Below are 26,162 nucleotides of genomic sequence, written 5' to 3' on the forward strand. Positions count from 1 at the left end.
TCCAATCAAAATACTGAATAAGCAGAGGGAATATTTCCACAGCACCGTGATTGCTCCCATCAGTAGAAACACCACAGTAAGGTATGTCTTCTAGTGCTTTCTGAGCTATGTCGACAGAATGTGGTGCTATCACAGCGTTAACAATTGTTTCGGTCTTAGTACGAGCGCTTGAAAGCGGTCAAAGCAATGCAAAAACCCCAAAACGCACACAATGAATGGCGACTGTAGGAAGCAAAAGCCGAATCCCGGACATTTTGGGCGATTTAGAAATCCCGGCCGGACGCATTTTTTTTGGTCCAAAAAGAGGACATGTCCGGGAAAAAGGGGACGTATGGTCACCCTACATAATTAGATGCTATTTTTAAACTACAATGACCATAATGCACTGCGTGCCTACTTGTCTTGTTTGTGTTTCTTTTACACCTGCTATGTAAAAGAGACAGAAGAATGCACGATGGTCAATGCTTTCTGGGATCCTTGGGACATCCCTACCCTTAAACCCTAACCTTAACCATTTAAAATGTCAACTTCAACGGGCTAGGGACATCCCAAGGATGTATCTCTACCTGAAAATACATAATCTAAGTGATTGATAGTTGGTATTCAGCAGTCATAAAGCCTTATTTACTTTAATGAACTACTAAAATAGTGATTTTGTCAGACAGCAGCTCTACACTTTATTGAGTGACTGATCCATTCATCCTTCCATCCCTCCTCAGCCTTCCTCTCCTCTGAAGACCCAGTGAGGGTGGAGCTCAGTCAGAGAGCTGTTGAGGGACTGGTTAGGAAGAACACTTCTACAGCCAGAGAGGTGAGAGGTCACACATGGTTTAGATGGTAAATATTTATGTCCCCTTAGTGGTTCATCACGTCAGCAAAAGGGAAAATGTTCCATCATCTATGTTTATTTACATTAGTGCAAATTGTCCACTGATATTGGTGTAATTTCTCAACCCTTTTGGCTGTATGAAAGTTAATTTCCCCTCAGACACACATTTGTTCTTTGATATTATGAAGGTCATTTGTGTCAAATGTACTTTTCCCCAGTCATTCACCCCATCTCTTTACATTGCTTATGCATATTCAGTGGCCTGACTGAAATTCCGAACACAATGCCCATCCTGGTAGATCTAAACCTAATGCAGTGTCACGTCCTGGCCAGTATAAGGTTAATTGTTTTTGTAGTTTGGTCAGGACGTGGCAGAGGGTATTTGTTTTATGTGGTTCGGGGTGGTGTGTTTGTGTAAAGGGTGTTTGATTTAGTATTTCCGGGTTTTTGGTTGATGGTCTATGTGTTTGTATTCTATGGTTAGTCTGGTGTGTGTGTTTCTATGTTTGGTTAATTGGGGTTGGGACTCTCAGTTGAAGGCAGGTGTTGTCTATCTGCCTTTGATTGAGAGTCCCATATATTAGGGTGTGTTTGTGTGTGTGATTGGTGGGTGATTGTTCTGTGTTGAGCCTATGCTTTGCAGACTGTTTGTTAGTTGTTCATTTTTCGGTTTTGTTATTTTGTATGTTCATTTTGAGAGTAATTAAAAATCAAGATGAGCATTCACGTACCTGCTGCGTTTTGGTCCTCATTCACCGACGACAACTGTGACAGAATCACCCACCTCTCAAGGACCAAGCAGCAGAGGAAGGAGCAGAGGGACTTCGAGTTGGACTGGCGGGAGAAGTGGACCTGGGAGGAAGTTCTGGACGGGGCCGGACCTTGGCACCAGGCTGGGGATTATCGCCGCCCGCAGTGGGAAATTGAGGCAGCCAAGGCAGAGAGGCGGAGGTACGAGGCCATGGACGCGCTGAAGGAGAAGCACGAGAGGCACCCCCAATAAATTTTTTTGGGGGGGCACACGGGTAGTTTGGCTAGGCGTAAGAAGAGCCGGAAGCCAGCTACCCGTGGTTATATGGAGGAGCGTATGAGGTGGAGAGCGCCATGTGTCGCTGAGGAGCGCACTATCTCACCCATACGCACGCACAGTCCGGTGCGCGTTATTCCAGCCCCTCGCAGGTGCCGTGCTAGAGCGGGCATCCAGCCTGGTAGGAGGATGCCTGCGCAGCGCATCTGGTCGCCGGTACGCCTCCGAGGACCAGGCGACCCAACTCCCGCTCTACGCACGGCTACCATCAGGCCCCTGCACAGCCCAGTCTGCCCTGTACGAGCACCCCGCTCGTACAGGGCTACTAGTTCCATCCAGCCAAGGCGGGTTGTGCAGGAGGTAAGATCTAGACCGACTGTGCGCCTCCATAGCCCTGGGTTTCCAGCTCCTGTCTCTCGTGCGGACCCGGAAGTGCGTCAACCCAGTCCGACTCGTCCTGTTCCCGCTCCCCGCACTAGCCTGGAGGTGTGTGTACATAATCTGGTAAGCCCAGTACCAGCACCACGCACGAGGCTACAAGTGCGTCAACCCAGCCACGCCAGTCAACAGTCACCAGAGCTGCCCGCCAGTCAACAGTCGTCACCAGAGCTGCCCGCCAGTCAACAGTCGTCACCAGAGCTGCCCGCCAGTCAACAGTCGTCACCAGAGCTGCCCGCCAGTCAACAGTCGTCACCAGAGCTGCCCGCCAGTCAACAGTCGTCACCAGAGCTGCCCGCCAGTCAACAGTCGTCACCAGAGCTGCCCGCCAGTCAACAGTCGTCACCAGAGCTGCCCGCCAGTCAACAGTCGTCAGAGAGGCCAGACTGCGCTGAACTGCCGGAGTGGCCAGACTGCGCTGAACTGCCGGAGTGGCCAGACTGCGCTGAACTGCCGGAGTGGCCAGACTGCCCTGAACTGCCGGAGTGGCCAGACTGCCCTGAACTGCCGGAGTGGCCAGACTGCCCTGAACTGCCGGAGTGGCCAGACTGCCCTGAACTGCCGGAGTGGCCAGACTGCCCCGAACTGCCGGAGTGGCCAGACTGCCCCGAACTGCCGGAGTGGCCAGACTGTCCCGAGCTGCCGGAGTGGCCAGACTGTCCCGAGCTGCCGGAGTGGCCAGACTGTCCCGAGCTGCCGGAGTGGCCAGACTGTCCCGAGTTGCCGGACTGCCCAGACTGTCCCGAGTTGCCGGACTGCCCAGACTGTCCCGAGTTGCCGGACTGCCCAGACTGTCCCGAGTTGCCGGACTGCCCAGACTGTCCCGAGTTGCCGGACTGCCCAGACTGTCCCGAGTTGCCGGACTGCCCAGACTGTCCCGAGTTGCCGGACTGCCCAGACTGTCCCGAGTTGCCGGACTGCCCAGACTGTCCCGAGTTGCCGGACTGCCCAGACTGTCCCGAGTTGCCAGACTGCCCAGACTGTCCCGAGTTGCCAGACTGTCCCGAGTTGCCAGACTGTCCCGAGTTGCCAGACTGTCCCGAGTTGCCAGACTGCCCCGAGCTGCCAGACTGCCCAGACTGTCCCGAGCTGCCAGCCTGCCCCGACAGCCTGGAACGGCCTGAGCCGGAGCCACCTCCAGAAATAGGTGGGTTGGGGAGGGGGGGTGTAGCACAGTGCCGTCGTTGACGGCAGCCACCCTCCCTTCCCTCCCTTTAGAAAAGGGGAATTTTTTTTGGTGTTGCTTGGGGTTATTTTTTGTTAAGGTGCTTCTGGGGTAGCACCTTTAAGGGGGGGTACTGTCACGTCCTGGCCAGTATAAAGTTAATTGTTTTTGTAGTTTGGTCAGGACGTGGCAGAGGGTATTTGTTTTATGTGGTTCGGGGTGGTGTGTTTGTGTAAAGGGTGTTTGATTTAGTATTTCCGGGTTTTTGGTTGATGGTCTATGTGTTTGTATTCTATGGTTAGTCTGGTGTGTGTGTTTCTATGTTTGGTTAATTGGGGTTGGGACTCTCAGTTGAAGGCAGGTGTTGTCTATCTGCCTTTGATTGAGAGTCCCATATATTAGGGTGTGTTTGTGTGTGTGATTGGTGGGTGATTGTTCTGTGTTGAGCCTATGCTTTGCAGACTGTTTGTTAGTTGTTCATTTTTCGGTTTTGTTATTTTGTATGTTCATTTTGAGAGTAATTAAAAATCAAGATGAGCATTCACGTACCTGCTGCGTTTTGGTCCTCATTCACCGACGACAACTGTGACATGCAGCTTGGAGTGATCAGATGACAGAAGTCATTTAGGTGCCAGGTGTAACTGAGGCCATAGATGCTCCATATACATTACTTTGAGTGTTTATATAATAAGACTAAATGTGTTTCTGTGTTGCAGGGACAGTCAATAAATGGAACAGCAAGGCAACAGAACATGACATAATCAGAGCTGTGGGAGACCACCTCAAGCCCCTGGTAGAGCCGGGGGTGGTGTTTACCACTCCACCACGCCTTCAGCAGGCTGGAAAAGTGGGATTGATCTGGTTGATCCATTTGTTTGTTTCAGTTTCCAGTAGTTGAATCCTTTGATGTAAACATTTCATTTTCAACAAATGAACTGGGTTGGTTGAAAAGTGATACTAAACGTACATATCATGCACTATTTTGAGATAGTGGAAGAAATACTGAATTTATACTAAGATGGACCAAGATACTTGTTGCTTTTGCACAGATTTGTTCATTGGTTTGACAAGAGTCTGTTGATTGGTCAGTCATTGGGTTCATTTGTTTTACAATATGTTCAAATCAAATCAAGCTTTATTTATACAGCACATGTCAGACATGGATGCAACACAATGGGTTCACAGGAAAAAACAAATAAATGAAAATAAACAAATATATGATAAAAAACAGAAGACTAACAATTCAAAGACTAGTGAACATTCTAAGGAAATGCCATTGATTAAAATATTATCAATTGGATGCAACATCCAACCCGAAATATCAGCTTGTTTTACTACATTGTTTGTTGTTACATTCCCCAGCAAGAAAAATCTCAAATGTTGCTCAAATAGAAGAGGAACTAACAAAGAGTCACTGACAACAACCACAACTAAACAGGTGGGGTTTTAGGAGGGGCTCTGAAAGACACTATGGGGGTGTCCACTGAAAGTTGACTAGTAACAACAACTGGGACATAAAAGACACCCAACATGAGACCCACTAAATCTGCCCAAGAAGAGGAAAACAAAAGAAAAATCCACACCAAACTTAAAGACAGGAAGTAAACCAAAAAGGTGGAGCAACTAAAGGTGTTGACTCTCCACATGTATCAAGACAACTGGAGCACTGGGCCAGACACTCTTAAATAGAACCTGGACCAGCTCAGGTGAAACACCTTCCCACTAACGAGATGGACAAGCCAGCACAGGTGTAACACATACTGACTAACGAGGTGACACCAATCAGTGCGTCCTACCTGCTAACGAGCTAGACGAGCTAGACGTGCTGACGGAGCTAGACGTGCTGACGGAGCTAGACGTGCTAGACGGGCTAAAAGGGCTATACATGCTAATGAGCTAGACGGGCTAACGAGCTAGACGGGCTAACTAGCTAGACGGGCTAACGAGCTAGACGGGCTAACGAGCTAAACGTGCTAACGGGCTATACGTGCTAACGAGCGAGAAGTGTCAACAATTAAAAACAAGAAAAACACATTTCTAAACAATAATATACAATCTAATTTTTTTTAAATCCTTTTTCTTACTATAGAATCCTAAAACTCACTAGCTTCTAGAATTCTCATCTTTCTAAATACCACTAGCTTCTAGAACTCTCATCCCCTTGGAACCCAAACAAAACTCATCTCCAATACGGAAAATCGTGCAGTCAAAATAAATTGTAATGCACTGACAAAACACAAATCTTTTTGACTGCCCACCCTTGAGACAATCAGAAACCAAGTTGTCCTTACCACGGACATGTCTGATTTCAAGAGGAAACTCCTGCAATATCCATAGTAACTTTCCACCTCACTGCGGAGCTTCTCTCTCTTTTCAGGGTTCACTAGATAGGCATGTTGTTGGAACGGGGCCCAGTCCCCAATGTCATGCTCTAGTACATTTGGGTTGGCACATCTGAGAATGAACCCTGATATTCTAAAAGCAGGGCAGCAATGTCAATATAAATTGTACCAAAAATTGTCAGTTGGTTGCATAAATAATTATGATTACTAAATCTTACATGAATATTAAACATGAAATATAAAAACCAAATGTACACCCCTTTAATAAGAACCATCCCAAAATATAGACATGATGAGCCATCAATGAACTCGGGTAAAATGTGTGAGTAACTATGACTCTCTTAAGTAGGGAAGGGATTTTTTTCAAACATCCAAAAATACCTCAGGCCAGCTCCCATGACTTGGGACCATACTATGGTGGTCTGAGAGTGGGTATGAAGGTCTGTATACTCTCTAAAGTAATTTAACCTGTTAGGGCTAGGGGGCAGTATTGACACGGCTGGATAAAAAACGTACCCGATTTAATCTGGTTACTACTCCTGCCCAGTAACTAGAATATGCATATAATTATTGGCTTTGGATAGAAAACACCCTAAAGTTTCTACAACTGTTTGAATGGTGTCTGTGAGTATAACAGAACTCATTTGGCAGTCAAAACCCCGAGACAGTTTCTAACAGGATGTGGAAATCTGATATGCGCACTCAACTTCAGCTCTTTGCCTATAATTCACACCGTGAGCTATGGTTCATTGAGCACTTCCTATGGATTCCACTAGATGTCCCCAGTCTTTACAAAGTCTTTTGAGTCTTCTACTATCAAAACTGACTGAAAGAGAGGCTGTTTATGTTGGTCACATGAGGAGGGCCATCACCATTATGACGCCGGCGCCTCTGGCGAGCCTCCCATTTGGAAACGTTTTAAAAAACAATGCAACCGTCCCCATTGAATCTTATTGAAGCTGTGCTTGAAAAAGGCCCTAAAAATTTATGTTATACAACGTTTGACATGTTTGAACGAACTTAAATATATTTTTTTGACACTATCGTCACGAGAACTCCCGCGGACGACGGCACATTTGGATTACCCTTCAGAACGCGCTAACGACAAGAAAATTGTTTTCGAATAGTAATTTTGTAAATTGTAGCGCTGATTCAAATGATGCATTTGAGGGAAAAAAGTTTCTCAACGTTACGCGCCGATGTAAAATGCTGTTTTTATATATAAATATGAACTTTATTGGACAAAAGAATGCATGTATTGTGTAACATGATGTCCTATGAGTGTCATCTGATGAAGATTGTCAAAGGTTAGTGCTGCATTTAGCTGTTTTTTGGTTATTTGTGATGCATGTGGTTGGTCGGAAAATGGCTATGAGGCTACTTTTACGATATACTCCTCTAACATAATCTAATGTTTTGCTTTTGCTGTAAAGCCTTTTTGAAATCGGACAACATGGTTCGATTCAGGAGAGGTGTATCTATAAAACGATATGAAATAGTACTATATTTGAAGAAAAAAAAATATTACATTTTGTTATGCAAATGGCGATAGGATTTTTCGCTGGATGTCCGTCCCGCATACGGGACGGAGTCCGACCAAGGGTTAAGGAAGTGATTGAGGTGGAGACTTGGTTTGGGGATTCCAACCTATGGCTGGAATGGATTCAGTATACAGCTAGATCAGTAGCTAAAGAAGAAGGTTATACCTGCGCAACAGCCAAACTTCAGTTGACAACCATCCCCTTTCTACTCGATGGAATTCATTTACCAAGGGAAATGGCCTGTATGGTAAAGCTGTTCAGGAAGGCAAGGAAGCCAGACAGTTGCACTGATCTGCATTATCTGTATCCTATGTGCTCATTAGATCCAGACTTCCCCCTTTCACAGTCGCAGGAGGAGACTATTATTGTGTGGCTCGACACAACACACACGGATGGAACTTAGGGGAAGTAAGAACATGCAATAGGACAGAGAATGTTACAACTGACACGACAATGAGGGACCTGACTGGGTGGTTGAGTTCCGAGGACTTTAGTAAGATAAAAAGGCCGAGAGCGGATGTCTGGTGGTTGTGTGGAGGTATGAAGCTGTGGCCAAACCTGCCTGCAAATTGGACTGGTATTTGTGCATTGGTACTGTTAGGCATGCCCTTCACCCTTATACAACACAAAGACCTAGTGCCAGGTGAAAGAGAGGGGAGGAGTGCTCCGTCAGGGTCCTTTGATGATAGAATTTACATTGATAGCATTGGGGTTCAAGGGGGGTGCCTGATGAGTTTAAAGCTAGGAATCAGATATGGGCTGGATTGGAATCAAGTCTTTTTTGGTGGTCGACTCTCAATAAAAATGTGAATTGGATAAATTACATTTATTATAACCAACAGCGTTTCATCAACTATACCAGAGAGGCAATTCCAGGGTTAGCTGAACAGACAGCTGCGACCACTTTGATGGTATTGCAGAATAGAATAGCTTTGGATATGCTTCTGGCTGAAAAGGGTGGTGTGTGTGTGATGTTCGGATCTGAATGCCGGTCTAAACAATTTAGCTCAGGAGTTAGCAGAAAATTCCGGGGTGGACACGGCACTCACGGGATGGTTTGATAGTACGTTCGGAAAATGGAAAAAGGTTGTAATCACTGTGTCGTGGGCTGCTTTCACCTGTATGACTGTGTTGATATTATGTGGTTGTTGTTTGGTCCCTTGTGCGAGAGGTCTCATTTCCAGGGCTCTGGAGAAATCGATGACGGAGCAGATGGTGAGATACGGACCGATTCCGAGTTCAGACCAGTGGGATGACAAATACCTACCGCCGAGCCTGGTGCAGGATTCATTCAATTACGAGGAGCCCATGTTTAGCAAGACTGTTTCTCTAAATGAAGGTCATAGCAAAAATCCTAATCCGAAGAGTTATGACTGGACATAGGCTTAGAACAGTCATTGATAAGTATGTAATGAAAATACATGTATTCGTTTTCTTTGATCTATTTTGATTTTGTGTGACATTTCTGAATCCAATAAAAATAGATGTGTTATAGTGTATGTGAAATATTTAGCCAATAGGGTGGATTGTAATGGAAATAATATGATTAAAGTTTTGACTAAATGATTTCACCCTGAAAAGGTATAACCGAGTGATTATAAGATGAATGTACTAATGTGTGTGTGTCGGAAAAGTTGAAGCTTAATGATTTAGCAATGTAAGCAACCAGACAGCAGACAACTTGTGACCACTGTGAAACTGATAACAGGAAGAAGGTCTCCCCACCCAGGGAGGGGAGAAACCTTTAGGCTTGCAGTAGATTATGTAACATGGGGCAGGATATGATAAGCAATGTATGAGATGGAGAAGACTTGTAAATAAGCATTGACAGTGTTAAAGAAGAGGAGGGGCATTTGTAAGGGGTATGACATATGGTATGACCAAATGTCAGGTATAAAAGGCTGTGTACATTGTATGATATTCAGAGCTCTCGTAAATAAACATTCTGACCAATTGTAGGCTGGCTCTCCGTCTGCTTCCTCCAACCAGAATCTTACACCCTCTGGGGGGCAGACTGAGTAGTTTAATTGAAGTTCAGTTTATGAACATTGGGAACAGAATTCCCATGACAGAAGGTAGAAATTAGGGTCTGTAGGACCTGCCTTGTTGATAGTGTTGTTGAGAAGGTAGAGCAGGGCTTTATTATGGACAGACTTCTCCCCATCTTAGCTACTGTCGTATCAATATGTTTTGACCATGGCAGTTTACAATCCAGGGTTACTCCAAGCAGTTTAGTCACCTCAACTTGCTCAATTTCCACATTATTCATTACGAGATGAACAGGTGAGCAGTACGCGTCTATGAAATTAGAGCATGAACAGTGTGAGGACCGTTAAAACGTCTTAGGGCTAGGGGGCAGTTTTCGGAAGTTCGGAGAGTCTAGCGAGCCCAAAATAAAATGCCTGTTACTCAGGCCCAGAAACTATGCATATAATTCGTAGATTTGGAAAGAAAACACTCTGACGTTTCCAAAATTGTTAAAATAATGTCTGTGAGTATAACAGAACAGATATGGCAGGCGAAAACCCGAAGAAAATCCGACCAAAAAATAAATAAATAAAATCACAGGCTCATATTTTGTAAAGCTATTGAAAACTCCTATGTCCGTCACCCAGATTGCAATTCATAATAGCTTCCACTAGATGTCAACAGTATTTATTCATGGTGTTGAGGCTTCTATTTTAAAAAATAAATAAATATTTACACTTTCAGTGAGCTGACTGCTTGGGTCACATCAGTGTTTTTGTGCGCGATGGAGAGGGTGCACACTTGCGTATTTGTCATTCCTATTGAACACACTACTTTCCGTATGAAATATTATAGTTTATTTACATTTTAGACAACCTGAGGATGATATAGACACATTATTTGACTTGTTTGGATGAAATTTACTGGTAGCTTTTAGAACTTCTTTGTCTGCATGTTGAAGGAGTGGATTTCTGAAGTCACGGCGCCTGCTAAACAGACTATTTTGGTATATAAAGAAGGACTTTATCGAACAAAACGACCATTAATTGTGTAGCTGGGACCCTTGGGATTGCAAACAGAGGAAGATCTTCAAAGGTAAGTGATTTATTTTATCGCTATTTGGGATTCTGTGACGCCTGTGCTTGTTTGGAAAATATGTTATTGTGGGGTGCTGTCCTCAGATAATCGAAAGCTATGCTTTCACCGTAAAGCCTTTTTGAAATCTGACAACGCAGTTCGATTGCCAAGATTCTAAGCTTTTAAATGATGTATGACACTTGTATTTTCATGAATGTTTAATACATTCCAATTTTGAATTTGGCGCTCTGCAATTTCACCGGATGTTGTCATAGGTTTTTCACTAGCGGTCCGCGAGCCCTAAGAGTTATTAAAACCATGTGACCTGATTTAGTTAAAACTGGTTCCATCATAGCCCTTGCAAAACTTTTTACAACTGATTCATCACTGTCATACCTTCCGGTTTGGAGCGAGCAGTCGCACCACGCTTCGCTCCACAGGTAATATTCCACTTCGCTACATTACAACGGCTTGATTTGTTTGATCTGAGCAATTCTTCTTAGCTAGCTACATAGCCGTCTTTGTATCAAAGATAATTGTGTAGTTTAGAGTAACTGAGTAATTATCGAGGCTAGCTATCTTCGTCCTCCTAACGTAGTCAACACTGCTAGCTGCTAGCTAGCTAGTCATCACTGTTAGCTAGCCAACTTCTACCGACTAGCAGCACCGCAGAAACTATTACATTACAACGCAACGACTTGATTAGTGTGGTGTTAGTGTTAGTTAGCCAGCTACATAGTTGTCTGTGCAGTCTCTGTATCTAAGATAATTGTGTAGTTTGAGTTTGAGTATTATCGAGGTGTGCTAGCCAGCCGCGACGCGGCGCCAGACTTACTCAACACACCTAGTCATCATTAACCCACTGCCAGATAGCCATCCGTTACCGACTAGCAGCGCTGTAGTTACTAATACTTCACAACGGAACGATTTGACTAGTGCAGTGTTACCTAGCTAGCTACCTAGTTGTCTTTGTCATAGTTTGATAATTGTTAATTGATAATTGTTAGCTAGCCAGCCATCGAGGTTAGCTAGCCAGCTATTTCCGTCCCCCGCGACGCCATTTTTCCTAACCTAGCCAACTATTACCGACGAGCAGCATTGTTGAAACTAAATACACTACAAGGAACGTCTTGATTAGTGTTATGTTAGCTAGCTAGCTACAAAGTTGCTTTGTATCATGACAAGGTGTAGTACTGAAACTACCGAGGTTACCTAGCCAGCTACACGTTCAAAGTCAACAACGCAGCCACTGCTAGCTAGCCTACTCCACCAGCCAGCAGTACTGTATCATTTTAGTCAATAACATTTTTGCAACGTAAGCTTAACTTCCTGAACATTCGAGACGTGTAGTCCACCTGTCACTCCAATCTCATTTGCATTAGCGTAGCCTCTTCTGTAGCTTGTCTACTATGTGTCTTCCTATCCCTGTTCTCTCTCCTCTGCACAGGCCATACAAACGCTCCACACCGCGTGGCCGCTGCCGCTCTAACCTGGTGGTCCCAGCGCGCACGACCCACGTGGAGTTCCAGGTCTCCGGCAGCCTCTGGAACTGCCGGTCTGCGGCCAACAAGGCTGAGTTCATCTCAGCCTATGCTACCCTCCAGTCCCTAGACTTCCTGGCGCTGACGGAAACATGGATCACCACAGATAACACTGCTACTCCTACTGCTCTCTCCTCGTCTGACTACGTGTTCTCGCATACCCCTAGAGCATCGAGCCAGCGGGGTGGTGGCACTGGAATCCTCATCTCTCCCAAGTGGACATTCTCTCTTTCTCCCCTGACCCATCTGTCTATCTCCTCATTTGAATTCCATGCTGTCACAGTTACCAGCCCTTTCAAGCTTAACATCCTTATCATTTATCGCCCTCCAGGTTCCCTTGGAGAGTTCATCAATGAGCTTGACGCCTTGATAAGTTCCTTTCCTGAGGATGGCTCACCTCTCACAGTTCTGGGTGACTTTAACCTCCCCACGTCTACCTTCGACTCATTCCTCTCTGCCTCCTTCTTTCCACTCCTCTCCTCTTTCGACCTCACCCTCTCACCTTCCCCCCCTACTCACAAGGCAGGCAATACGCTTGACCTCATCTTTACTAGATGCTGTTCTTCCACTAATCTCATTGCAACTCCCCTCCAAGTCTCCGACCACTACCTTGTATCCTTTTCCCTCTCGCTCTCATCCAACACTTCTCACTCTCCCCCTACTCGGATGGTATTGCGCCGTCCCAACCTTCGCTCTCTCTCTCCCGCTACTCTCTCCTCTTCCATCCTATCATCTCTTCCCTCTGCTCAAACCTTCTCCAACCTATCTCCTGATTCTGCCTCCTCAACCCTCCTCTCCTCCCTCTCTGCATCCTTTGATTTCCTCTGTCCCCTATCCTCCAGGCCGGCTCGGTCCTCCCCTCCTGCTCCGTGGCTCGACGACTCACTGCGAGCTCACAGAACAGGGCTCCGGGCAGCCGAGCGGAAATGGAGGAAAACTCGCCTCCCTGCGGACCTGGCATCCTTTCACTCCCTCCTCTCTACATTTTCCTCTTCTGTCTCTGCTGCTAAAGCCACTTTCTACCACTCTAAACTCCAAGCATCTGCCTCTAACCCTAGGAAGCTCTTTGCTACCTTCTCCTCCCTCCTGAATCCTCCTCCCCCTCCCCCCCCCCTCCTCCCTCTCTGCGGATGACTTCGTCAACCATTTTGAAAAGAAGGTTGACGACATCCGATCCTCGTTTGCTAAGTCAAACGACACTGCTGGTCCTGCTCACACTGCCCTACCCTGTGCTTTGACCTCTTTCTCCCCTCTCTCTCCAGATGAAATCTCGCGTCTTGTGACGGCCGGCCGCCCAACAACCTGCCCACTTGACCCTATCCCCTCCTCTCTTCTCCAGACCATTTCCGGAGACCTTCTCCCCTACCTCACCTCGCTCATCAACGCATCCTTGACCGCTGGCTACGTCCCTTCCGTCTTCAAGAGAGCGAGAGTTGCACCCCTTCTGAAAAAACCTACACTCGATCCCTCCGATGTCAACAACTACAGGCCAGTATCCCTTCTTTCCTTTCTCTCCAAAACTCTTGAACGCGCCGTGCTTGGCCAGCTCTCTTGCTATCTCTCTCAGAATGACCTTCTTGATCCTAATCAGTCAGGTTTCAAGACTGGGCATTCAACTGAGACTGCTCTTCTCTGTGTCACAGAGGCTCTCCGCACTGCTAAAGCTAACTCTCTCTCCTCTGCTCTCATCCTTCTAGACCTATCTGCTGCCTTTGATACCGTGAACCATCAGATCCTCCTCTCCACCCTCTCCGAGCTGGGCATCTCCGGCACCGCGCACGCTTGGATTGCGTCCTACCTGACAGGTCGCTCCTACCAGGTGGCGTGGCGAGAATCTGTCTCCGCACCACGTGCTCTCACCACTGGTGTCCCCCAGGGCTCTGTTCTTGGCCCACTCCTATTCTCGCTATACACCAAGTCACTTGGCTCTGTCATATCCTCACATGGTCTCTCATATCATTGCTATGCAGATGACACACAATTAATCTTCTCCTTTCCCCCTTCTGACAACCAGGTGGCGAATCGCATCTCTGCATGTCTGGCAGACATATCAGTGTGGATGACGGATCACCACCTCAAGCTGAACCTCGGCAAGACGGATCGGCTCTTCCTCCCGGGGAAGGACTGCCCGTTCCATGATCTCGCCATCACGGTTGACAACTCCCTTGTGTCCTCCTCCCAGAGTGCTAAGAGCCTTGGCGTGACCCTGGACAACACCCTGTCGTTCTCCACCAACATCAAGGCGGTGACCCGATCCTGTAGGTTCATGCTCTACAACATTCGCAGAGTACGACCCTGCCTCACACAGGAAGCGGCGCAGGTCCTAATCCAGGCACTTGTCATCTCCCGTCTGGATTACTGCAACTCGCTGTTGGCTGGGCTCCCTGCCTGTGCCATTAAACCCCTACAACTCATCCAGAACGCCGCAGCCCGTCTGGTGTTCAACCTTCCCAAGTTCTCTCACGTCACCCCGCTCCTCCGCTCTCTCCACTGGCTTCCAGTCGAAGCTCGCATCCGCTACAAGACCATGGTGCTTGCCTACGGAGCTGTGAGGGGAACGGCACCTCCGTACCTTCAGGCTCTGATCAGGCCCTACACCCAAACAAGGGCACTCCGTTCATCCACCTCTGGCCTGCTCGCCTCCCTACCTCTGAGGAAGCACAGTTCCCGCTCAGCCCAGTCAAAACTGTTCGCTGCTCTGGCACCCCAATGGTGGAACAAGCTCCCTCACGACGCCAGGACAGCGGAGTCAATCACCACCTTCCGGAGACACCTGAAACCCCACCTCTTCAAGGAATACCTGGGATAGGATAAAGTAATCCTTCTAACCCCCCCCTTAAAAGATTTAGATGCACTATTGTAAAGTGGTTGTTCCACTGGATATTATAAGGTGAATGCACCAATTTGTAAGTCGCTCTGGATAAGAGCGTCTGCTAAATGACTAAAATGTAAAAATGTTATAGGGTATGTCCAGAGTTTTCCTGGTTAGGTCAACAGATAAGGACAAACTGTTCCCATCATAGCCCATGCAAAAGCTTTTACAACTGATTCATCACTTTCATACCTTATAGGGTCCAGAGTTTTCCTGGTTAGGTCAACAGATAAGGACAAACTCTGGGCCCCAGGGCCAAAATATTGCCCCCCCCCCCCACTCTGGGACCTATGGTTGCCACCAGTCTGCTTGCCGTTCTCAGTTATCGTCAGGTACTGTTTGTGGATGATCAGGGCTTTATTCAGAAAAAGTTTCTTGGGCTACTTTGATTTGCCAAGTGGGCGAGATGTGAATTCCGTGTTTATCTTCATGGACAAACTTGTTGTTCTAACCTACGATGGTGCAGCTTCAAGGGAACATATCTGCTATTTGTATTTCCAGCTGAGTCCCCTCCTGTTCCAAGTGATGACCACTCCACTACCATTGTCAACTACCTCCTCACATGAACTGGAAGCCACGTCTCATGTGGCCCACTCATCCACTGGCACATTGAATGTTTCCTCTCCAAGCACTGTGAGGGAACCCCTGTCAATTTTCTCTCATTTCTTTATGTAGAGTCAATCACAAACACAATCACATTATTACACATCTATGATTTTACTCCTTGCTTGGACTAACTCATTATTAGCTATTTTGTCTCACTGTGTAGTGTTTTTGTGTTATTGTCTTCCCAGTCAAATCCTGTCCTGCACTGGTCAAGCCTCTGAACACCTCAACTCATGCCTCATACCCTCATTCAATCACTGCTGTGATCCCTTCCCAAAATGGTGTAAGTAGCCCTCTCATTCCTATTCCTCATAATAGTGTACTGTAAATGTCTTTATTAAATGCTTTAGGTTAAAATAATTACTCTTTGACGATTTTTGAAACACATTTTGACGTCTCTGTGGGTCTCCCATCCTCCTCAACAACAGAAGTGTCTAATAACGTCTAATACAATTCATCATTAATAATTCTGCAAGTTTTCTGTGTTCATAAGCCTGATTCTACTCACTGTGGTAGTGTGGAAGTGTTGAGCTGTATTATTTGGCCTGTGGTCCTGTTGTCCCCAGTCCCAGTGGTGAAGATAATGTCTTAATTGAGCTTCTTGTCTGTGACTGAGATACGTAATCTGCACATTTACTAAAACGTCAGCTCTCATCTCTCCCAATGTTCTCAATGTCAAACCATGAAGGCTGGGTAGTTTTTTTTCATGATTGCAACCCAGGTCATTTTAGTCGGCTGGCCCTCGCTACATATTCGTCGCCAGACCCACTGGCTCCAGGTCATCTATAAATCTATGCTAGGTAAAGCTCCGCCTTAGCTCAGCTCACTGGTCACGATAACAACACCCACCCGTAGCACGCGCTCCAGCAGGTACATCTCACTGGTCATCCCCAAAGCCAACACCTCCTTTGGCTTTGAATTGCAAAAATCGCTGAAGCCGGAGACTTATATTTCCCTCACTAACTTTAAACATCAGCTATCTGAGCAGCTAACCGATCGCTGCAGCTGTACATAGTCCATCTGTAAATAGCCCACCCAATCTACCTACCTCATCCCCATACTGTTTTTATTTACTTTACTGCTCTTTTGCACACCAGTATCACTACTTACACATCATCATCTGCTCATCTATCACTCCAGTGTTAATCTGATAAATTATGATTACTTTGCTACTACGGCCTTTTTATTGCCTTACCCCCTCACGCCATTTGCACACACTGTATATAGACTTTCTTTTTTATATTGTGTCATTGACTGTACGCTTGTTTATTCCAGGTAACTCTGTGTTGGTGTTTCGGTCGCACTGCTTTGCTTTATTCTTGGCCAGGTCGCAGTTGTAAATGAGAACTTGTTCTCAACTGGCCTACCTGGTTAAATAAATATTAAATAAAAAAAATAAAAAGATCCTATATCATAATGAATCAGATTACATGGAGAGGGGGGACCTGATCCTACATCATAATGAATATGATTACATGGAGAGGGGGGACCTGATCCTAGATCATAATGAATCAGATTACATGGAGAGGGGGGGACCTTATCCTAGATCATAATGAATCACATTACATGGAGAGGGGGGACCTGATCCTAGATAATAATGAATCAGATTACATGGAGAGGGGGGACCTGATGCTAGATCATAATGAATCAGATTACATGGAGAGGGGGGGGACCTGATCCTAGATCATAATGAATCAGATTACATGGAGAGCGGGGACCTTATCCTAGAAAATAATGAGTCAGATTACATGGAGAGGAGGGACCTGATCCTAGATCATAATGAATCAGATTACATGGAGAGGGGGGACCTGATCCTAGATCATAATGAATCAGAAAACATGGAGAGGGGGGACCTGGTCCTAGATTATAATGAATCAGATTACATGGAGAGGGGGGACCTGATCCTAGATCATAATGAATCAGAAAACATGGAGAGGGGGGACCTGGTCCTAGATTATAATGAATCAGATTACATGGAGAGGGGGACCTGATCCTAGATCATAATGAATCAGATTACATGGAGAGGGGGGACCTGATCCTATATCATAATAAATCAGATTACATGGAGAGGGGGGACCTGATCCTAGATCATAATGAATCAGATTACATGGACAAGGTGGGACCTGATCCTATATCATAATGAATCAGATTACATGGAGAGGGGGGACCTGATCCTAGATCATAATGAATCAGATTACATGGAGAGGGGGGGACCTGATCCTAGATCGTAATTAATCAGATTACATGGAGAACCGTATATGTATAATATAGCCTACTATTTTTTAATATTTAATATGCCATAAACTATTGTTTTTTTAAAAAGTTTCATTAATTCATTGTAATTAACTTAATCATTATGACACACCCCTCTCTATTGTCATTGTTTGCACTAATTGCACTGTTTGTCTAGATAACCTGGTTCAAGTATTGATGACATCACCCTGAAGAAGGCACAGTGATGCTGAAACGTTGGTAAATACCCAATAAATTACTGGGAGTTTATATATGGAGTGTGGGATTCTCTTTATTTTGATAGTTTATAACTCTTATGTATGTGCCATCTTTATGTGTTTTCCAGGCAGCCTGGGAAAGAACTGAAAAAACTCACTAAAGAGTCAAGACAGAGACACCAGAAAGACCCAAGAAGACTTGGACGCAGCATCAGAGGACAGAGAGGGATGTTCAGAACTCACTCAGTCTGGTCAGTTGGTGAGGGTAGACTTGGAGGCTGCTTACCTGACACAAAGTCTTTCCTTTTCATCTCCTCTTCCCTACCTTCCCTGACATGGAGGAAGTCCCCCCTCCTCTCCCCTACCTTCCCTATACCCCCTCCTCTCCCCTACCTTCCCCATAACCCCCTCCTCTCCCCTACCTTCCCTATACCTCCCCTGTCCCCTATTATGTTGGACCATCATGTTTATTTGTTTGAATCTTGTCTTTGTTTGTGATTAGGTTAGAAGAGAATGACTCCTCAACCCAAGAGGCCCTGGAGCAGCTGTGATCAGGTTAGAAGAGAATGACTCCTCAACCCAAGAGGCCCTGGAGCAGCTGTGATCAGATTAGAAGAGAATGACTCCTCAACCCAAGAGGCCCTGGAGCAGCTGTGATCAGATTAGAAGAGAATGACTCCTCAACCCAAGAGGCCCTGGAGCAGCTGTGATCAGGTTAGAAGAGAATGACTCCTCAACCCAAGAGGCCCTGGAGCAGCTGTGATCAGGTTAGAAGAGAATGACTCCTCAACCCAAGATGCCCTGGAGCAGCTGTGAGAGAGCAGCAGTGTGGAAGCATTTGGGGAAATTTAAAGAAGGTTTCCTGGAAAAGAGGATTGACTGTTATGTAAAGGGTCAGAGCCACTGAGTGGACAAAATATTAAGGATACCTTCCTAATATTGAGTTACGCCTGGTCAGTTTGTCATGGAAAGAAAGGTGTCCTTAGCCTGTTTGGGATAGGGGGCAGTATTTTCACGTCCGGATAAAAAACGTACCCGATTTAATCTGGTTACCACTCCTACCCAGTAACTAGAATATGCATATACTTATTACATATGGATAGAAAACACCCTAAAGTTTCTAAAACTGTTTGAGTGGTGTCTGTGAGTATAACAGAACTCCTATGGCAGGCAAAAACCTGAGAAGGTTTCATGCAGGAAGTGGCCTGTCTGACAAGGTGTTGTTGTTCTTGCTTCTGTGTATTGAAGAGTCAGGATCTTAGCTGTAACGTGACATTTACTAGGGCTCCAATAGGCTCTCAGAGCCCGGGAAAAACCTGAACGATGACGAGGCAGCGTCAGGCTGAAACACATTATCGCCTTTTCCAAGTGGCCCATCAGAGGACAATGGAATTAGGCGCGTGCCCGATTCGACCCCTTGCAGTATTTTCCTTCGGCTGTTTAGCTAATTGCAGATTCCCGGTCGGAATATTATCGCTTTTTTACAAGAATAATGGCATAAAAATTTATTTTAAACAGCGGTTGACATGCTTCGAAGTACGGTAATGGAATATTTAGAAATTTTTTGTCACGAAATGCGCCATGCGTGGGACCGTTATTTACCATTTCGGATAGTGTCTAGAACTCACGAACAAAACGACGCTGTTTGGATATAACAATGGATTATTTGGGACCAAACCAACATTTGTTATTGAAGTAGAAGTCCTGGGAGTGCATTCTGACGAAGAACAGGAAAGGTAAGACCATTTTTGTTATAGTAAATGGGATTTTGGTGAAGGCTAAACTTGCCGGGTGTCTAAATAGCTAGCCCTGTGATGCCGGGCTATCTACTCAGAATATTGCAAAATGTGCTTCATCCGAAAAACTATTTTAAAATCGGACATATCGAGTGCATAGAGGAGTAATGTATCTATAATTCTTAAAATAATTGTTATGCTTTTTGTGAACGTTTATCGTGAGTAATTTAGTAAATTTAACCTCTCTGGGGCAGGCGGGACGAATTCGTACCACCTACGTAACAGCCAGTTGAATCCTGTGGCGCGATTTTCAAAACCTTTGAAATGCTATTACTTCAATTTCTCAAACATATGACTATTTTACAGCTATTTAAAGACAAGACTCTCGTTAACCTCTATGGGCTAGGTGGGACGCTAGCGTGCCACCCGTGGTGCACTCCATCAACAGCAGGTGCATTTCAAGAGCGGCAAATTTGAATCCAAATAAATGTCAAAATTCAAATTTTTCAAACATACAACTATTTTACACCCTTTGAAAGATAAACATCTCCTTAACCTGTTGGGTCTAGGGGGCAGCATTTGCACGTCTGGATAAAAAAAATGTACCCGATTTAATCTGGTTACTAATCCTACCCAGTAACTAGAATATGCATATACTTATTATATATGGATAGAAAACACTCTAAAGTTTCCAAAACTGTTTGAATGGTGTCTGTGAGTATAACAGAACTCATTTGGCAGGCAAAACCCTGAGACATTTTCTGACAGGAAGTGGATACCTGATGTGTTGTATTGACTTTAAACCTATCCCATTGAAAAACACAGGGGTTTAGGAATATTTTGGCACTTCCTATTGCTTCCACTAGATGTCACCAGCCTTTACAAAGTGTTTTGAGTCTTCTGGAGGGAGATCTGACCGAACAAGAGCCATGGAACGGTGATGTCCCATTAGACACCTGGCGCGCTAGTTCATGTTGGGTACCCTCGTTCCAATACGTTATAAAAGAGTATGCATTCGTCCACCTTGAATATTATTCATGTTCTGGTTAAAAAAGGCCCTAATGATTTATGCTATACAACGTTTGACATGTTTGAACGAACGGAAATATATTTTTTCCCCTCGTTCATGACGAGAAGTCCGGCTGGCTTACATCATGTGCTAACGAGACGGAGATTTTTGGACATAAATGATGAGCTTTTTTGAACAAAACTACATTCGTTATGGACCTGTGATACCTGGAAGTGACATCTGATGAAGAGAATCAAAGGTAATGGATTATTTACATAGTATTTTCGATTTTAGATCTCCCCAACATGACGTCTAGTCTGTATCGCAACGCGTATTTTTCTGGGCGCAGTGCTCAGATTATTGCAAAGTGTGATTTCCCAGTAAGGTTATTTTTAAATCTGGCAAGTTGATTGCGTTCAAGAGATGTAAATCTATAATTCTTTAAATGACAATATAATATTTTACCAATGTTTTCTAATTTTAATTATTTAATTTGTGACGCTGACTTGACTGCCGGTTATTGGAGGGAAACGATTTCCTCAACATCAATGCCATAGTAAAACGCTGTTTTTGTATATAAATATGAACTTGATAGAACTAAAAATGCATGCATTGTCTAACATAATGTCCTAGGAGTGTCATCTGATGGAGATTGTAAAAGGTTAGTGCATCATTTTAGCTGGTTTTATGGTTTTGGTGACCCTGTCTTTGACTTGACAAAACATTACACACAACTCTTGTAAATGTACTGTCCTAACATACTCTAAATTTATGCTTTCGCCGTAAAACCTTTTTGAAATCGTAATACGTGGTTAGATTAAGGAGATGTTTATCTTTCAAATGGTGTAACATAGTTGTATTTTTGAAAAATTTGAATTTTGACATTTATTTGGATTCAAATTTGCCGCTCTTGAAATGCACCTGCTGTTGATGGAGTGCACCACGGGTGGCACGCTAGCGTCCCACCTAGCCCCAAGAGGTTTTAATCTAACCACGTTTTACGATTTCAAAAAGGTTTTACGGCGAAAGCATAAATTTAGAGTATGTTAGGACAGTACATTTACAAGAGTTGTGTGTAATGTTTTGTCAATTCAAAGACAGGGTAACCAAAACCATAAAACCAGCTAAAATGATGCACTAACCTTTTACAATCTCCATCAGATGACACTCCTAGGACATTATGTTAGACAATGCATGCATTTTTAGTTCTATCAAGTTCATATTTATATCCAAAAACAGCGTTTTACTATGGCATTGATGTTGAGGAAATCGTTTCCCTCCAATAACCGGCAGTCAAGTCAGCGCCACAAATTAAATAATTAAAATTAGAAAACATTGGTAAAATATTATATTGTCATTTAAAGAATTATAGATTTACATCTCTTGAACGCAATCAACTTGCCAGATTTAAAAATAACCTTACTGGGAAATCACACTTTGCAATAATCTGAGCACTGCGCCCAGAAAAATACGCGTTGCGATATAGACTAGACGTCATGTTGGGGAGATCTAAAATCAAAAATACTATGTAAATAATCCATTACCTTTGATTCTCTTCATCAGATGTCACTTCCAGGTATCACAGGTCCATAACGAATGTAGTTTTGTTCAAAAAAGCTCATCATTTATGTCCAAAAATCTCCGTCTTGTTAGCACATGATCTAAGCCAGTCGGACTTCTCGTCATGAACAAGGGGAAAAAATATATTTACGTTCGTTCAAACATGTCAAACGTTGTATAGCATAAATCATTAGGGCCTTTTTTAACCAGAACATGAATAATATTCAAGGTGGACGAGTGCATACTCTTTTATAACGTATTGGAACGAGGGTACCCAACATGAACTCGCGCGCCAGGTGTCTAATGGGACATCATCGTTCCATGGCTCTTGTTCGGTCAGATCTCCCTCCAGAAGACTCAAAACACTTTGTAAAGGCTGGTGACATCTAGTGGAAGCAATAGGAAGTGCCAAAATATTCCTCAGCCCCTGTGTTTTTCAATGGGATATTTTTAAAGGCAATACAACACATCAGGTATCCACTTCCTGTCAGAAAATGTCTCAGGGTTTTGCCTGCCAAATGAGTTCTGTTATACTCACAGACACCATTCAAACAGTTTTAGAAAATTTAGGGTGTTTTCTATCCATATGTAATAAGTATATGCATATTCTAGTTACTGGGTAGGAGTGGTAACCAGATTAAATCGAGTATGTTTTTTTATCCAGCCGTGTCAATACTGCCCCCTAGCCCTAACAGGTTAATCTAACCACACTGTCCGATTTAAAAAAAGGCTTTACAACGAAAGCAAAACATTAGATTATGTCAGCAGAGTACCAAGCCAGAAATAATCAGACACCCATTTTTCAAGCTAGCATATAATGTCACAAAAACCCAGAAGACAGCTAAATGCAGCACTAACCTTTGATGATCTTCATCAGATGACAACCCTAGGACATTATGTTTTACAATACATGCATGTTTTGTTCAATCAAGTTCATATTTATATCAAAAACCAGCTTTTTACATTAGCATGTGACGTTCAGAACTAGCATACCCCCCGCAAACTTCCGGCGAATTCACTAACAATTTACTAAATTACTCACGATAAACGTTCACAAAAAGCATAACAATTATTTTAAGAATTATAGATACAGAACTCCTCTATGCACTCGATATGTCCGATTTTAAAATAGCTTTTTGGTGAAAGCACATTTTTGCAATATTCTAAGTACATAGCCCAACCATCACGAGCTAGCTATTTAGACACCCGGCAAGTTTAGCACTCACCAATATCAGATTTACTATTATAAAAGTTTGATTACCTTTTGTTGTCTTCGTCAGAATGCACTCCCAGGACTGCTACTTCAATAACAAATGTTGGTTTGGTCCAAAATAATCCATCGTTATATCCGAATAGCGGCGTTTTGTTCGTGCGTACCAGACACTATCCGAAATGGTAAATCAGGGTCGCGCGCATGGCGCAATTCGTGACCAAAAAAATTCTAAATATTCCATTACCGTACTTCGAAGCATGTCAACCGCTGTTTAAAATCCATTTTTATGCCATTTTTCTCGTAAAAAAGCAATAATATTCCGACCGGGAATGTCCATTTAGCTAAACAGAGGAAAGAAAACAAAGCTTTCGGTCGACGCGGGCACGAGCCTGAGTCTCACAGTACTGTAACCAGCCACTACCCAAACGCGCTACTTTGTTTCAGCCAGAGCCTGCAAAGCCACGATTCAGCGTTTTGCCGCCTTCTGAGAACCTATGGCAGTCGTTGGAAGTGTCACGGGACAGCTAAGGTCCTCACTCTTCAATAAACAGAGACAAGAAGAACGACACCTTGTCAGACAGGCCACTTCCTGCATGAAATCTTCTCAGGTTTTTGCCTGACATATGAGTTCTTTTATACTCACAGACACCATTCAAACAGTTTTAGAAACTTTAGGGTGTTTTCTATCCAAAGCCAATAATTATATGCATATTCTAGTTACTGGGCAGGAGTAGTAACCAGATTAAATCGGGTAAGTTTTTTATCCAGCCGTGTCAATACTGCCCCCTAGCCCTAACAGGTTAAGAATTATAGATACAGAACTCCTCTATGCACTCGATATGTCCCATTTTAAAATAGCTTTTCGGTGAAAGCACATTTTGCAATATTCTCAGTAGATAGCCCGGCATCACAGGGCTAGCTGTTTAGACACCCAGCAAGTTTAGCCTTCACCAAAATCAGATTTACTATTAGAAAAGTTTGATTACCTTTCCTGTTCTTCATCAGAATGCACTCCCAGGACTTCTACTTCAATAACAAATGTTGGTTTGGTCCAAAATAATCCATAGTTATGTTCCAACAGCGGCGTTTTGTTCGTGCGTTCTAGACACTATCCGAATGGTAAATAAGGGTCACGCGCACGGCGCATTTCGTGACAAAAGATTTCTAAATATTTCATTACCGTACTTCGAAGCATGTCAACCGCTGTTTAAAATCCATTTTTATGCCATTTTTCTCGTAAAAAAGCAATAATATTCCGACTGGGAATCTGCAATTAGGTAAACAGACGAAAGAAAATATATCACTGGGTCGACTCGGGCACGCACCTAATTCCTTTGTCCTCTGATCGGCCACTTGGCAAAGGCGATAATGTGTTTCAGCCAGGGGCTGCCTCAATATCGTTCAGCTTTTTCCCAGGCTCTGAGAGCCTATGGGAGCCGTAGGAAGTGTCACGTTACAGCTAAGATCCTGACTCTTCAATAAACAGAGACAAGAAGAACGACCACTTGTCAGACAGGCCACTTCCTGCATGAAACCTTCTCAGGTTTTTGCCTGCCATAGGAGTTCTGTTATACTCACAGACACCATTCAAACAGTTTTAGAAACTTTAGGGTGTTTTCTATCCAAAGCTAATAATTATATGCATATTCTAGTTACTGGGCAGGAGTAGTAACCAGATTAAATCGGATACGTTTTTTATCCGGCCGTGTCAATACTGCCCCCTAGCCCTAACAGGTTAATCATATTATTTCCATTACAATCCACCCTATTGGCTAAATATTTCACATACACATTAACACATCTATTTTTATTGGATTCAGAAATGTCACACAAAATCAAACTAGATCAAAGAAAACGAATACATGTATTTTCATTACATACTTATCAATGACTGTTCTAAGCCTATGTCCAGTCAGGATTAGGATTTTTGCTATGACCTTCATTTAGAGAAACAGTCTTCCTAAACATGGGCTCCTCGTAATTGAATGAATCCTCCACCAGGCTCGGCGGTAGGTATTTGTCATCCCACTGGTCTGAACTTGGAATCGGTCCGTATCTCACCATCTGCTCCGTCATCGATCTCTCCAGAGCCCTGGAAATAAGACCTCTCGCACAAGGGACCAAACAACAACCACATAATATCAACACAGTCATACAGGTGAAAGCAGCCCACAACACAGTGATTACAACCTTTTTCCATTTTCCGAACGTACTACCAAACCATCCCGTGAGTGCCGTGTCCACCCCGAAATTTTCTGCTAACTCCTGAACTAAATTGTTTAGACCGACCAGGGCCTTGGTCAATAATCCATCTGGAGCAGTGTTCTCAGGGATGAAAGTACAGCATTCAGACCCGAACATCACACACACACCACCCTTTTCAGCCAGAAGCATATCCAAAGCTATTCTATTCTGCAATACCATCAAAGTGTTCGCAGCTGTCTGTTCTGCTAACCCTTGAATTGCCTCTCTGGTATAGTTGATGAAACGCTGTTGGTTATAATAAATGTAATTTATCCAATCCACATTTTTATTGAGAGTTGACCACCAAAAAGACTTGATTCCAATCCAGCCCATATCTGATTCCTAGCTCTAAACTCATCAGGCACCCCCCTTGGAACCCCAATGCTATCAATGTAAATTCTATCCTCAAAGGACCCTGACGGAGCACTCCTCCCATCTCTTTCACCTGGCACTAGGTCTTTGTGTTGTATAAGGGTGAAGGGCATGCCTAACTGTACCAATGCACAAATACCAGTCCAATTTGCAGGCAGGTTTGGCCACAGCT

Source organism: Salmo salar, unplaced genomic scaffold (assembly GCF_965601325.2).
Source record: "Salmo salar unplaced genomic scaffold, fSalSal1 ptg000587l, whole genome shotgun sequence".
NCBI lineage: Eukaryota > Metazoa > Chordata > Actinopteri > Salmoniformes > Salmonidae > Salmo > Salmo salar.